Here is a 12,350-nt window from a genome sequence, read left to right as displayed (position 1 = left end):
AATGTTTGCTCATTTGTGTCACACAGGTCTCTTTCCCCGAGACTAAAATTACTCACCACTCCACTAATGTTATACAGTAACAGGAGTGCCTGACAACCCCCTGACCATCAAAACGCTGTGAGAATATGTAAATATATGCTGTATGTCTGAGCGACTGTGGAGTGGAAAATTCCTGACAGAGGAGCCTGCAGCTCGTGTGTGTTCTGTGTCCAAGCCTTGTTTGAGTATTCATAGCACTGTGTGGAGTCCTTGTGAGGGAGTGTTATTTCTTATTTATTTTTATTCTGACATGCGAAAGGTCTTCTGTTCACCTCACACAACCCGCCGCTGCTTTGCTTTTGATTGTCTTACAGCAGAAGTCAATAATCCCGCGGCTGCTCAAAAACACGAATGCACAGCAGTGGAGCGAAAACATTTCAGTCCAGGAAACAAGACAAGGCTCACTTCCTGTCAGTTAAAGTTTGAATGACGTGCGCTGCTTCTGCTCACCACATAATTTGGTTCAATGTCTGTGCTATTTGAGCGGCTTATCAGATGAGATTGCAGGCACAGGAAGAGCAGAGAAACATCAGGTACAAACACTGAAAAATGAGCCACACAAGGCTTTTCGAGGAGAGTTAAAACTGAGGCTTCGGCTGCAGTGACGTACTCTGCATCTCGCACGATGACATGGAATCATAAATTCACAGTTTTGTGTGGTCATTTCCCATTTTCTAAAAACGTGCTGGACTTTTGTGTAATGTTGGTGTTGCCATGTGTAATTTACCCATCATTGAATACAGTTTGGTTATTTAAGCAGAGGAATGGTATAATCTGGGTTTGCTGCATGCTGCTCTCCCGTGTCTTCTATCCCAGTCATACACACAATCCCTGTCACCCCCCCACCAGAGATAAAGGTGGGTGTATACTCATAAAGGCTAGCTGATAAGATGCAGTGGATAGTGACAGAGATGGAGCAGCTGTGCGTCTGTTAAACCACAAACAACCTTGTTCCTTTTTAGAATAGATTGCGTACTTATTTTAGCCTTTTCTATCTGCAAAGCAAACAAGCTTGAACCCCATAATCTCTCTGGGGCTCATTTCTCACAGTTTGTGAATTGTTCATATGGTTGCATTAGCCGGTTTCCTGTGATTGCTTTGTTAGGATATTAGAAAAGTCAATTTATTCTTCAGCTTGACATGTAATGTGGGAATGCGGTTTGTTAAATGAGCTTGCAGAGAGATACTGAAGGTATTAAAGCTGATTAACAGCAAGCCCTTTAGGATATCTTGGACTATATAGTCAGAATAACTCCTGGGTGCAAAGTCTTATGTCATGTTGGCGTCATTTCTTTTGACAACCAATAGAGACTGATTTTTATGGGCGCTGACAACACTGGAGGCAATTTGAACAAGTTATGAGTGCATTGTCTGTCAGGAAGTCGTAACACTACACTGAAAGAAAGTGTTAAATCATCAACAAAGCAGCTTTGTAAACTGTCCACTGGTGTTCACTTACTGTCTGTCAGAGGACACGACTGTTGCCAGAGCAGGAAGTGGTACAAGGTAAACGTCCCAACGCTTGTTCAAGTCAGATATGTGGAATAATTTTAGCTGTTAGCATGATATGACAGAGCTTGTAAGGACAAGCATGAATTGTGCTGTTGTGAAATACATCAGTCAGCTGGAACGTCGTCATGCTCAGCCTGATGTCTGGAATTGGATAACAATGATGTATAGATGAGGAACATTACTTCCTGTTTGTTTATTCATTGTAGGATATACACACAATGGCTAATGATGCACAACACCAGGTTCAAGGTCTTTTGGGAAACAGCAGAATGCAGAATTTAACATGCATTTACAGGTTGTATTAGATATGCTTATACATAGCATATTATAATATTTGGATTATTTATATCATGTGGAGTCCAAAATCTACCAACCACTCAGTTTGTTTTTACCAGCACTTCCTTGTTTTAGCCGGCAATGCTAACACAAGATCTACAACATTCAAGCAATCGGCTATCTGAAATAACCTCTTAAGGAAAACACTGACATTTTCTCTCAAACACGCACATGTTACACACACACAGACCCCCCCCCCCCACACAAATCGTGAAGTGATGAAGCCATTGTGAGGGTATTCCTGAACAGTATGCTCATCCTCTCCAGATGTGCCATAGTCAGACTGGTTGCCTCCATGGCAGCTGGATGGGCTGATTTTCCCTGTCCTGTCTGGATTAGGCGTTTGGATGATTCGTTGTCTTTTATGGCTTCCAATTTTGGATTTCCAGTCCAGACAGTGAAACTATCAGGTCTCATATTGGCATCTGAAGCGTGTTGACAGACAGAACGTTATCTGGCTTGTGTCCTTGTAAACTAATCAATCACAGGCTTGTTGGTTTTTCTCCACCCCTGATTAAAAAATGTTTTATGAGCTTCAACCTTTCTTGGCCTGTGTCTGTTCCTGGGGGGTTTTCTCTGCCGACCTCTGAACCCCTGCGATGTAACGCAGCATCGTTTCCTTGTTAAAGTGTCCGAGTGAAACAAGCAGACTTGTGATTCAGTCTGTGTTGTGGAATGTCACGAATCGCTCTGTTATGGTATGTTGAGCAAATTCACCCGCCACTACAGCAGATGCTAGTTTCCAACATGTCTCACAGCTCCCCAAAACCAATTTAAACAGTTTCACTACTGAGCAACATATTTGTGGAAACCAAAGATGAGTACGGCTGCCTATCCACCTGTAGGGATTTGAAGCAATCCAGAATAAACCTCTTACAATTTATCATGCCCTCTTATGGGAGCGTAGGGACGCATTGACAGCACGCTGCTTTCTCTGAAGGTCTCGTTTTTCTTTTAATTCATCTTGAGCAGACAATCAGGCATCATGGCAGTATCTCAGATGAGCTTCCATCATGCACCTGGGTGCCAGCCAAGCACTGAATGGAACATTGTGTTTCCTCCGCACCTCGAGCTCCACAGACTCCACAGCGAGGGACCGCCCTCCTACCTCAGTTCCCTTGAACAAAGCAGGTGATGCTAATGCTGCTGCCGAGCTGTTGACAGGGACAACAGGGGTACAACCTGTCCCCACCAATCCCTGATGAGCCAGCTGATGAATGGCACATCACTGCTAATGCTCCTAGAGTTGTGTTGTCTTGGAAATGAGACGAAGACGAAGCTCTTTGTGTGGCTGTGCCATGTTTTTCTAGCAATGTGGGTGGACTCCAAAGAAGAGCTGAGATCTTTTTATACCAGTCAGTCACCTCCTTAGTTGAGTTTCATTTTATGGAAAAGAAAGCCACTATGGTCCGAAGCTTTGGAACAGCCTGCCAGAGTGCATCAGGACCGCAGAGACTGTTGATGTTTTTAAAAGAAGGCTCAAGACTCACCTTTTTAGTTTAGCTTTCAATTGATTTCTTATACTCTTTTAACTCAGACATGTTTTATCCGAGTACTTTGTCTTTTAGCTCTTAGGTCCTTTTATTTTATTCAATTTTAGGTTTTAGGTCCTTTATTCTATTTTCTTTTAGGTTCTAGGTCTTTTAATTCTATTGTCTTTTAGGTTTTAGCTCCAGTGCTTCCTCATGGGGGGCCTCCGCACTGGGAGGGGTGTCTGGTCTGCCCTCCGGGGCGTCGTCCTGGGGACCCCTCGGGCCCAGAGGACTGGGGGGCTCTGCCCTGCGTGTGGAGTCCACCCCGGTTTGTCTGGGTTGGGGGTCTCTGTTGCGGTGGCGCTCCCTGTGGCCACGGCCGGTGATCCTTCGCAGTGCAGATGAGCTCCCCGTAGGTGGTTTTCTTTTCCTTTTTCCTCTCATGATGCCTCAGTGCCCTGCCATTTTCGTTGGGGTGGGTGTGTGTGGGTATGTGTATGTGTGTGGTTGTGTGCGGGTGGGTGTGTGCATGACGTATGTCTGCAGGTGTGTTGGGAGGGGTAGTTGCTTTTATATTGCTATGTTATGTTTTTATCTTTTGTCAAGCACCTTGTGCTGCATTTTTCTGCATGAAAGATGCTATAGAAATAAAGTTTGAAATGAAGCCTGTTGTGTACGTCACGTTGGTGGTGATGTTCATCAGGTTGTGCAAGAGGTGAAATGGTGGCGCTCTGACATACACTCTCTCTACCAGGAAAGTTCTTGGCTCTTAAGCAGAAAGATGCAACAGTATCTGTGGGGCAAAGTTTCAAACCCCAGTGGATGATGTGTTAACTAATCTAATCTGCGAGGAGCATCGTCTGCTATGAATTAGAAATGCTCCTTGAACCACCCTGTCATTGAAGTGCCGCTTGGTTGACTTCTTCGATTTGTAAGGCTGTCTCTGACCATCAAAGTCTACACATTTCTATCTGAGCTTTTTCAGTATGGACCATATATGCTGTATGCCATTTGTTTGTGTTTTGATGTACCCCACCCCCAACCCTCGCAGCGCCCTCTGACTCACATGGATCATGTAAAATGAAAGCGACAGCGCTGCTTCATGTCAGTATACCCAAGCTACCCTTTCTTTTCCATTGGCCGCAGACACCTGATTTCTCCGAGGCTAAAAATAGACTCCTTCAGACCCTAACTCCCCCTCCTCACTGCCCCCTCACCTCTTTTCCTTTTTTCCTCCCGGCATACAGGCTTTTATGGGGGAAGTCTCTCTGCTTATGCCCATTCTTTGCTTCCATGTTCCAGACAAAGCCCCACGTCTCCATTCAGAGCGCCACGTCTCTGTGGGAGATGTCAGAATCCTTTATGTTATAGGACTGATAAAGAGTTTCTAGTTTTTATAGGCTGTGTCTCTGATAAGAAAATCCCAAGGTGATAAAGCCTGCTTTTCCACAGAGCTGTAAACCTGACCTCAGAACCCATCCAAATGTTAGCCAAAGTCATAGGACCATGAGCATCTTTGAAAGTGGCCTTTTATGGTCAGTGTGAGAGACAGCTTCTGTCTTTGGTCACTGGCTAGAACAATTTTTGGAAGCGTGCATTATTCATGCTGCACAAGTGAGTTTGAGGTATTTCACCAAAGGGCCGCAGACGGCCTCAGCGTTTTATGAGCAGCTTTCTTAACATTGACAGTTAATTTACCTTGATGCATGGCATCCTCTAAATGAACACAGGCCTACTCATTGAACTGACGACTCAGACCTAAGACTTACGGAAGAACGTAATATAAAAGCAATAGCTTGAGATTGAAGGAAGTATTTGAAGATCAGAGCTGTTCTTTTATGAATGTGTTGGTGTCAGTTAAACAAGAGGTTAGTTTTATATTACTGCACCTGTGATGGCTCTATCCGCTCCCATCTGAACTGAAATCCCTCAGGATTTGACAAAGCATTTAAGTTATTCCGTCTAGCAAAAACACGGATTAAAAACCATCTCAGCCTCCCCCCTCCCCTAGTTTCTCACTTCTAATATACTTTTGGTCTGACGCTTGCACATTTTTCTATTCCTCTGTCCCCAATTCACTTCAGATCCATTTTCCTCTCAGCTACTAGAGCATGAGAAATTGGGGCACCAAGACCCATTTCTTCCCAAGGATTCAATAAGTTGAATATCGGCATTCTCCTGTGTTTCTGCACATTATTCTGACTCACTGCCACGTTGTTGAAAAGGGAGCTATTAGTGGTCTGCTCGGCTAATTTTAAACTATATGGAGAGAACTTGCATCATGATTGCACGGGGCATTTTTCACCCTCCACGTGACGCAGGAAATATCAGGCTCGTCTTGGTGTTATTTTAAACTGACGTACAGCATTGGCAGTGAACACAAAGCACTTTAAAACCTGCACGCTCGCACTGTGAAGCCCACATTTTTGATCCTGCATCCTGTTATGTCGAGAGCTGTCAACTACATGCAGTCTATCGCCGTAGCCAGCGGACAGAAACCAGAGCGCAGTGGAAACGAGCTGCGCGACTGACAAAAGTGAAAGTGGAGACAGAAGAAACAGGAGAAAGAAGTATCAGCCCCGGCAGCATCTGGTCTCTACTTTCCTCGTCACTCTGACTTCATCTTGGCAACCAATGAGGAAAGGGCCCTCTGTGTCTCCATGGTAACCCCCCGTTCAAGCAATGATGGCGAGAATAAAGGGGCAGGAAAGGGAATACATTGTGGCCTCAGGCGAAACATTTTTCTTCACAAGTTTTTTAGAGTATGATCCATCACATTTCTCGTCTTCGACGTAGTTATTCAAAAAAGTTGCGTTGCCAGTTGTTGGAGCGCTAATGAAGATTTTTTTTTTTAAATATGGGAAGCTTGAAATTGACTGAGTAGACAGGCCAATGCGATTTCACATGCTTCAACTGTATCAATAGCCACAAAACTGCCACTATTTACTAAAATGTAAAATAACACACTCTTTAAACTACAGACATTTAATACTAATATAATGATAATAATCCATTTCTCTACTTTTTCTTGAAACTTGTTAAAAACCTGTTGATTGTTCGTCAAATCATTTGAATATCTGAAACACCTGTTTCCATTCTGCCACGGACTGATGAAGGAGGTGTCGTCTCACTGCGATAACAAGTCTCAGCCACGTCACTGTAGTGTTTCATGCAGTCAAAACCACTTTGCGCTATTGTGAGAGATTTCTAGTAGCAATGATACTGGAAATCCATTAGTTGTTATTCCTCCAAGCCTTTGTGCCAAGCTTTTGTGCTGTCGGCGGTGAGCAAGCGCTCAGCAAAGACCCCACATTAGGAAGAAGGGCTTGATTTGAATCAACATCTTGTTGCTACCAAAACACTCATAGAGGGGCTGATGGAGATGTTTGAGAGCGATTGTGTGGACCTGCAAAAGCATTTCCTGCCCTAGGGTCCGTAGGCGACATGAGTTAGCTAATGGGATGGACAAAATGCTGGGGTAGGGATGCTTTCCTTTTCTGTATCGGTGTGAGTTACATAAGACCACTCTGCGCACGGTTGATTCAGGCTGTCTGAGCGCTTAGAGAGAACGACAGCGAGGGGAGATCCTCATTTAACCTTGGCACGTAACTGATTAATCCAAGTGTAATTTGCATATAAGGTCATCTAATTTTGGATTTCAAAGTGAAGCGTGGCGTTGATTAGAGATAGAGTTGGTATGTAACAGGCCCCATTTGGAAAACGGTGGGCTGTTTGAGCACCACTGAGGCATAAGAAAACAATGGCTCTGCTTATTAAAGCAGCTTAGAGTTCTCAGCAGTCACTGGGCACCAGATTTATTTATGTTGAATTTTAATTACATGCTGTGAGGGTATCTAATCTAAACTTTACTTATTTTCCACTGGTTCAAAGCTTCAGATGGGATGAGGTCCACTGATCTGCCTTGGAGTGAGCTCATGTTTGCCGCGAGCTTTTGCGCAGCTTGTTTCATGAAACTCAATATTCATCATGTATATGAGGGTCGGTAGAAAAACAGCTGATCTGCAACAGCTCTGGTTTAGGTGTTGCTTTCTTTGAGAATCAATTATTGCTCTACGTGATGTTTTCAAGGAGTCAGTGATTAGTTGTGACACGGTTTAAATGTGTCTTTTGCCAGAAATCTGAAGAATGGCTTGCCTCATCCGTATGCTGTCTAAAACTCTCAGTTGGTGGATGCTTAACAGTTTGTTTGACTGGATTTTTTCATCTCGTGCACTGCAGTAATCGTCTTTGCTCGCGACGCCATGTTCTCCGCTGTGGCCGTGCTCGGCGGCGGTTCTTGTTTTGTTCCCTCTCTGTAAACGAGGATCATTTTTAGAAGCAGCTCTACTGTAGGAGGAAGAGGACAAGGAGAAGGAGGAGGAACACAATGGAGGAGATGCTCACAGGGTGTCGAGTATTTTTAGCTTTTCCCTTGTACTGCGCTGGTGAGTAAAGAACAAGGGCAGGTTGTGCATCCCACCTCCTTACCCTGTGGAGGAGCATGGGCTTAAGGGACAGGAAGAGTGATGGCCTTGTTTTGAGGTGCATCATGGGAGCTCACTGTATGTACAGTATGTACCCAAAGATGACGCACCACTATTTATTGTGATTTTCTTCATCCCCTGCATTTTACTCCATCATCACAACACTCTGCTGGCTAATGACCCTGCTAGTGACACCGGTTACTCATGTTTTTTATGGTGCCCTCATCTCTCATCTGATCTTATGAGATCACATTATGTTTCACCTACATCTGTCTGTTTTGTTGGCTCAGCCTCCGTTCAAACTGAGTCTGTTGTGCAGAATAAATGATGGATCACTCAAAATGTTTTCCCAGCTTTTGCTCTTTAGTTCTTTGAGTTGTGCATTATGTGCCACTGCAAACAAACCACCCTGACCACTTTTTAAACATGGAAAGAAGAGATGAATGTTTGCTCTCCCCTTCTGTGCTTTATTGAAGTCAAACAAAGCAAAACATGGTCTTTGTCAAATAGCCTCCACCCAGGCTACACCTGTATACTGTCAAGAAATACCCTAGTCGCCATCCCATGGACTGTTTAAAAGGGTTAGAGATGAAAATATCTTGTATCAAGGCTAAAATGTTTGATGACTATCTGGCACATTCACAAATGTGGTATAAATGAAGGTTGAAGCTCCCCAAGTTAACACTTAATACAGATAGATTTATAGTTGATGATAAAAGTAGTCAGTCTGGAGGGAAGAATGCAGATCCCATCCTTCATTAAAGCCTAAAGGGGGCAGGTTTGGTAGGGTGTGAATCAATTTTGTATTTAGTAATCTGTGCCACATAGTTTATATTTATCTCAGTTATACTGTTGATTAATGATGCTTTAACTTTTGCCCTCAACAGATACCCAGTTTGAGCTGGTTTGAAATATGCGTCATGGCCTCTGGACTCAGTGCAGGTGGATGGTGCACTCCCTCGCTCTGGCCACGCAGCGCACACACCCCAGCACGATCGTCATTGTCTTAAACCCTTTGACATTTTAACTGGATTGGTTGATAATCCCATCAACTCAATCAAGGGTTCTTGTCACAGGCAGGAGCTGTGTTTGCAGCGGTTGTCATAGCTGAAGTTGTCTCTGCAGCGCGAAGGCAACGCTGTGTGAAACTGATCTGTGGTATTTTGGGCAGTGCAGGGGCTAACATTTTCCACTTGTATTTTAAAGGGGTCTTGCCTCGGGTCAATCATGAGGGAACCCCTGCTCCCCCCCCCTCCCCTCCAGCTCCTCTGGGATTCACCACCTCCTCTGTTGCTCTGCCTCAAAGTGGTGCTCTCTGAAACAGGGCTAAATTTAAAGGAGCACCACCACCATTGTGGAAAAAGCCTCCTGTGAGTCAACACCTCCCTCACAGGATTGTGCTTTGTGTCAACAGCAAGGCCCAGCTGTTGCTCTCTGTCCTGTGGCCAACCTGTCTGCTGTACTTCTAGCTTTCAATCAGAAGCCATGTGTTGCACCTTCAGACAGAGTTAGTAATGGCACTTTCCATTATTGTGGCTCAGGACAGCCTGGGGTGGCAGGGAAAATGGATCGCAGAGTGAAAGGTAGATTTAATGTTTAGGTGTAAGCGAAAGCCTCTTGTCTGTGAAGGATAATCCAGTCTTTGCTTTGTGGAGTGAGCAGGTTTCATCTGTTAAGACACTTATCCCCCGTTAAGAGGTGAGCAGATGTGCACATCTCTGAGCGCTTGTTTGTTTATGCTGGCTCAAGGAGTCACACAGATGTAGCTGTGTTTACAGGCCTTATGGCTCTTTATTAAGCATCCCGCTATCTGGAAGGTTCCACTCGACTGACTCTGATGATAGTTTGTCCGACCTGTGCCTCTGAAGAGGCTTTTAGCTGCTCTTCAGTGTTCTTGTTCGGCTCAGTTTTGGAAGAGATTGAAAAGTGAATAACACGATTTTGAGCATACTCTTGCCTGGAGGATGGAAGTATCGCTGCTGGCTCATCACACCACGAGCTAGATGCAGTGTTATACACCTCTGGGGGTGTGGTCTTACCACAGCTGGTCACATGATGAGCAGGGTAAGAAAGCGTTGGTGTGCAGAGATACAAAACACAGTCTTACTCGAAGTATCTTGGAGCTATCGCTGGCTTCAGTTTGGTCGATACAGGAGCATTGGAGGCTGCTTTATGATGAGCGCTGTGCAGCGGCGTGTGCTGCTATTGCGTCACTGCCTAGAGGGGGGAAGAGACTGTATTTTTAGAAGGGAATGAGCATATTCTCTGAACAAACAACGTCAAGCACTCTGCTTGCGTATGCTAGGATTATTGTGACCGGGCTATTTTTAAGCTGTGTGTATGTGTGTGTGTGTGTGTGTGTGTGTGTGTGTGTGAGTGTGAGAGTGCTTTTTTCTGGGTCAAGCATGGTGCCAGTGTGCTCTCAAGGCTGCTTGTGGATTGTGCATTACAGGTCCTATGCTGTACACAGCATCTGCAGCAGTCACAAAAGAGTCAGAGAGACACAGGTTTAAAGCATCAAGGGAATTTTCAGGATGTGTGTGTGTATGCAGTACTGCTGTAAGGGAGACATATTGGTTATGTTTGTGGAGCAGGCGGCCGATTCAGAAGGCCTTATTAGTTTATAGTGTGTCATTTAAGGAGAGGATATTGCGCCCTAAATCTAAGCCGTGGCCACAAAGTGTGTGTGTGTGTGCTGTGTTACAGTTTCATTAAGATATAGTATCCACATGCCAAACTGACACCACTGCTAATAAACACAGACAAATATGTAACAGACACATATTTGTGGGAGCCGGTTTGGGTGTGTCTATCTGTGGCTGTTGGCCCAATGAGCCAGAAAAGGAGAGACATGGTGTGTGTGTGTGTGTGTGTGTGTGTGTGTGTGTGTGTGTGTGTGTGTGTGTGTGTGTGTGTGTGTGTGTGTGTGTGTGTGTGTGTGTGTGTGAGAGTGTGAGAGAGAGAGAGAGAGAGAGAGAGAGAGAGAGAGAGAAAGAACCAAATTAAGCTGAAAATTGATTTATAAAAGGGTGCTCAAAGTCATGCAAAAATGAAATATTTGATTAAAAAATGTTTAGAAATGAATGCAAAAATAAGTCAATGGTAAGTAAAAATCATTCTGAAGGAAAAGTGCCAAACAGCTGCTCTTTCCGACTTCTCTTATGTGACGATTTGCTGCCTGTCTCTGATTTATATGATGGTAAGTGTGAGTGTCTTGAATATGAATGCATGAGATTGAGCTCTGGGGAATTGCAGTTGGCCTTTTTCAATTCATTTTCATTGACTCAAAAATCAACAGATCAGTTCTTGCTAATGATAATAGAAGGTTTCAGCTCCGTCACGTAGTACAACTGTTATAATCCTGCCTGGCTATTGGGTACATAATTCACATTCACATCAGCATCACTACAAATCCCTGTACTGCATCATCACCCCAGACTCCTAATGCATCCAGCTTGACAGAGCAATGCTATGACTGTATGGAGTCCCTCTGTTATGCTTCCTGTTGCTCTCATCCTTCCTGTCTTTACATACCTGGTGGCACCTCTTTGTATGTGGGTTGCCAGTTGATGGCAGCTGACCGCTCTCGGGCAGATGATCAGACAGTGAGAGAATCTACCTTACCGTGTCTCATTAAGTGACTTCCAAATCGGTCCAGCTGTCACATCCAGAATCACGGGCCGTGAGGAAATTCTCAGTAACACAGAAGTTTCTTGCAACTGTTGCCACATTGTTGAACCATGCTTCAAGTAGATCGTGAAGCTGTTTGTCATCAACACTGTCAATAAGGATGAGCGCTGTGACTTTCGCCTCTAAACCTGGCACTGATATGTAGAGGCCTCTCGGGCTCCTGAGCCGCAGGCTTTTCTCTGGGCCTCTCCAGGCTAGCCTAGTTTTATCCCAGCCTTTCCCAAGAGTGCAGCTATTTTCAGCAAAATGTGGTGTTCTGCTCTGATTTGGTCAATGTGTTGTTCTTGTGTGTAAAGCAGAGATATGTAAAATGTATACAAGGAAACATCACCCTGTTTTAGCCTCCCAGTCTGGAGTAAGCACCTGCTTCAGGTTGAGAAGTTAGACAGGCTACATCTTTTTCTTGGCGGTGCTTCAGCCAGCTTATTAGGTGGATGTGTCTTCAGTGGGGAGTTGAGGGGCAAGCACTCAATAGGTGGTGGACCAGAGCCCTTGGCGACACTGGAAGCCTCACCAAAGCTGGCCTTTGTTCACTGGATAAGTGACGCAGTGGGAATATGAGTGTGATTATACAGAATGGCCTGGTGCCGGGCTGCTGAGGTCTACTCCCTGCCATAGGTCAGAAAAGAATGAATATTGGGGTTATGCAATGCTGTGTAGTCACATTTGGTCAGCCAAATGCGGACAGTGCCAGCACCGTGTTGTTGTCTTCTGTCAAAAACGCAGTACAGTCCCATCAGCACGGTGACTAAGATCCTGTGCACTGTGCTTTCACCGGCCACATCAGACCATTAACCAGGCTTTAAATCTTTGTTGT

The 12,350-nt window shown here is 44.7% G+C and overlaps 1 protein-coding gene across 2 annotated transcripts in view; it reads left to right on the top strand.

Annotated features, from left to right (window-relative positions):
- LOC139332978 (membrane-associated phosphatidylinositol transfer protein 2-like) overlaps positions 1–12,350 on the top strand; it is a 43,271-nt gene that overhangs the window by 3,448 nt on the left and 27,473 nt on the right. The window lies entirely within an intron of this gene.

The sequence above is a fragment of the Chaetodon trifascialis genome, chromosome 6, assembly GCF_039877785.1.
Source record: "Chaetodon trifascialis isolate fChaTrf1 chromosome 6, fChaTrf1.hap1, whole genome shotgun sequence".
Classification (NCBI taxonomy): domain Eukaryota; kingdom Metazoa; phylum Chordata; class Actinopteri; order Chaetodontiformes; family Chaetodontidae; genus Chaetodon; species Chaetodon trifascialis.
The sequence above is the reverse complement of the archived record's forward strand: the minus strand, read 5'-3'. Positions and strand labels throughout refer to the sequence as shown.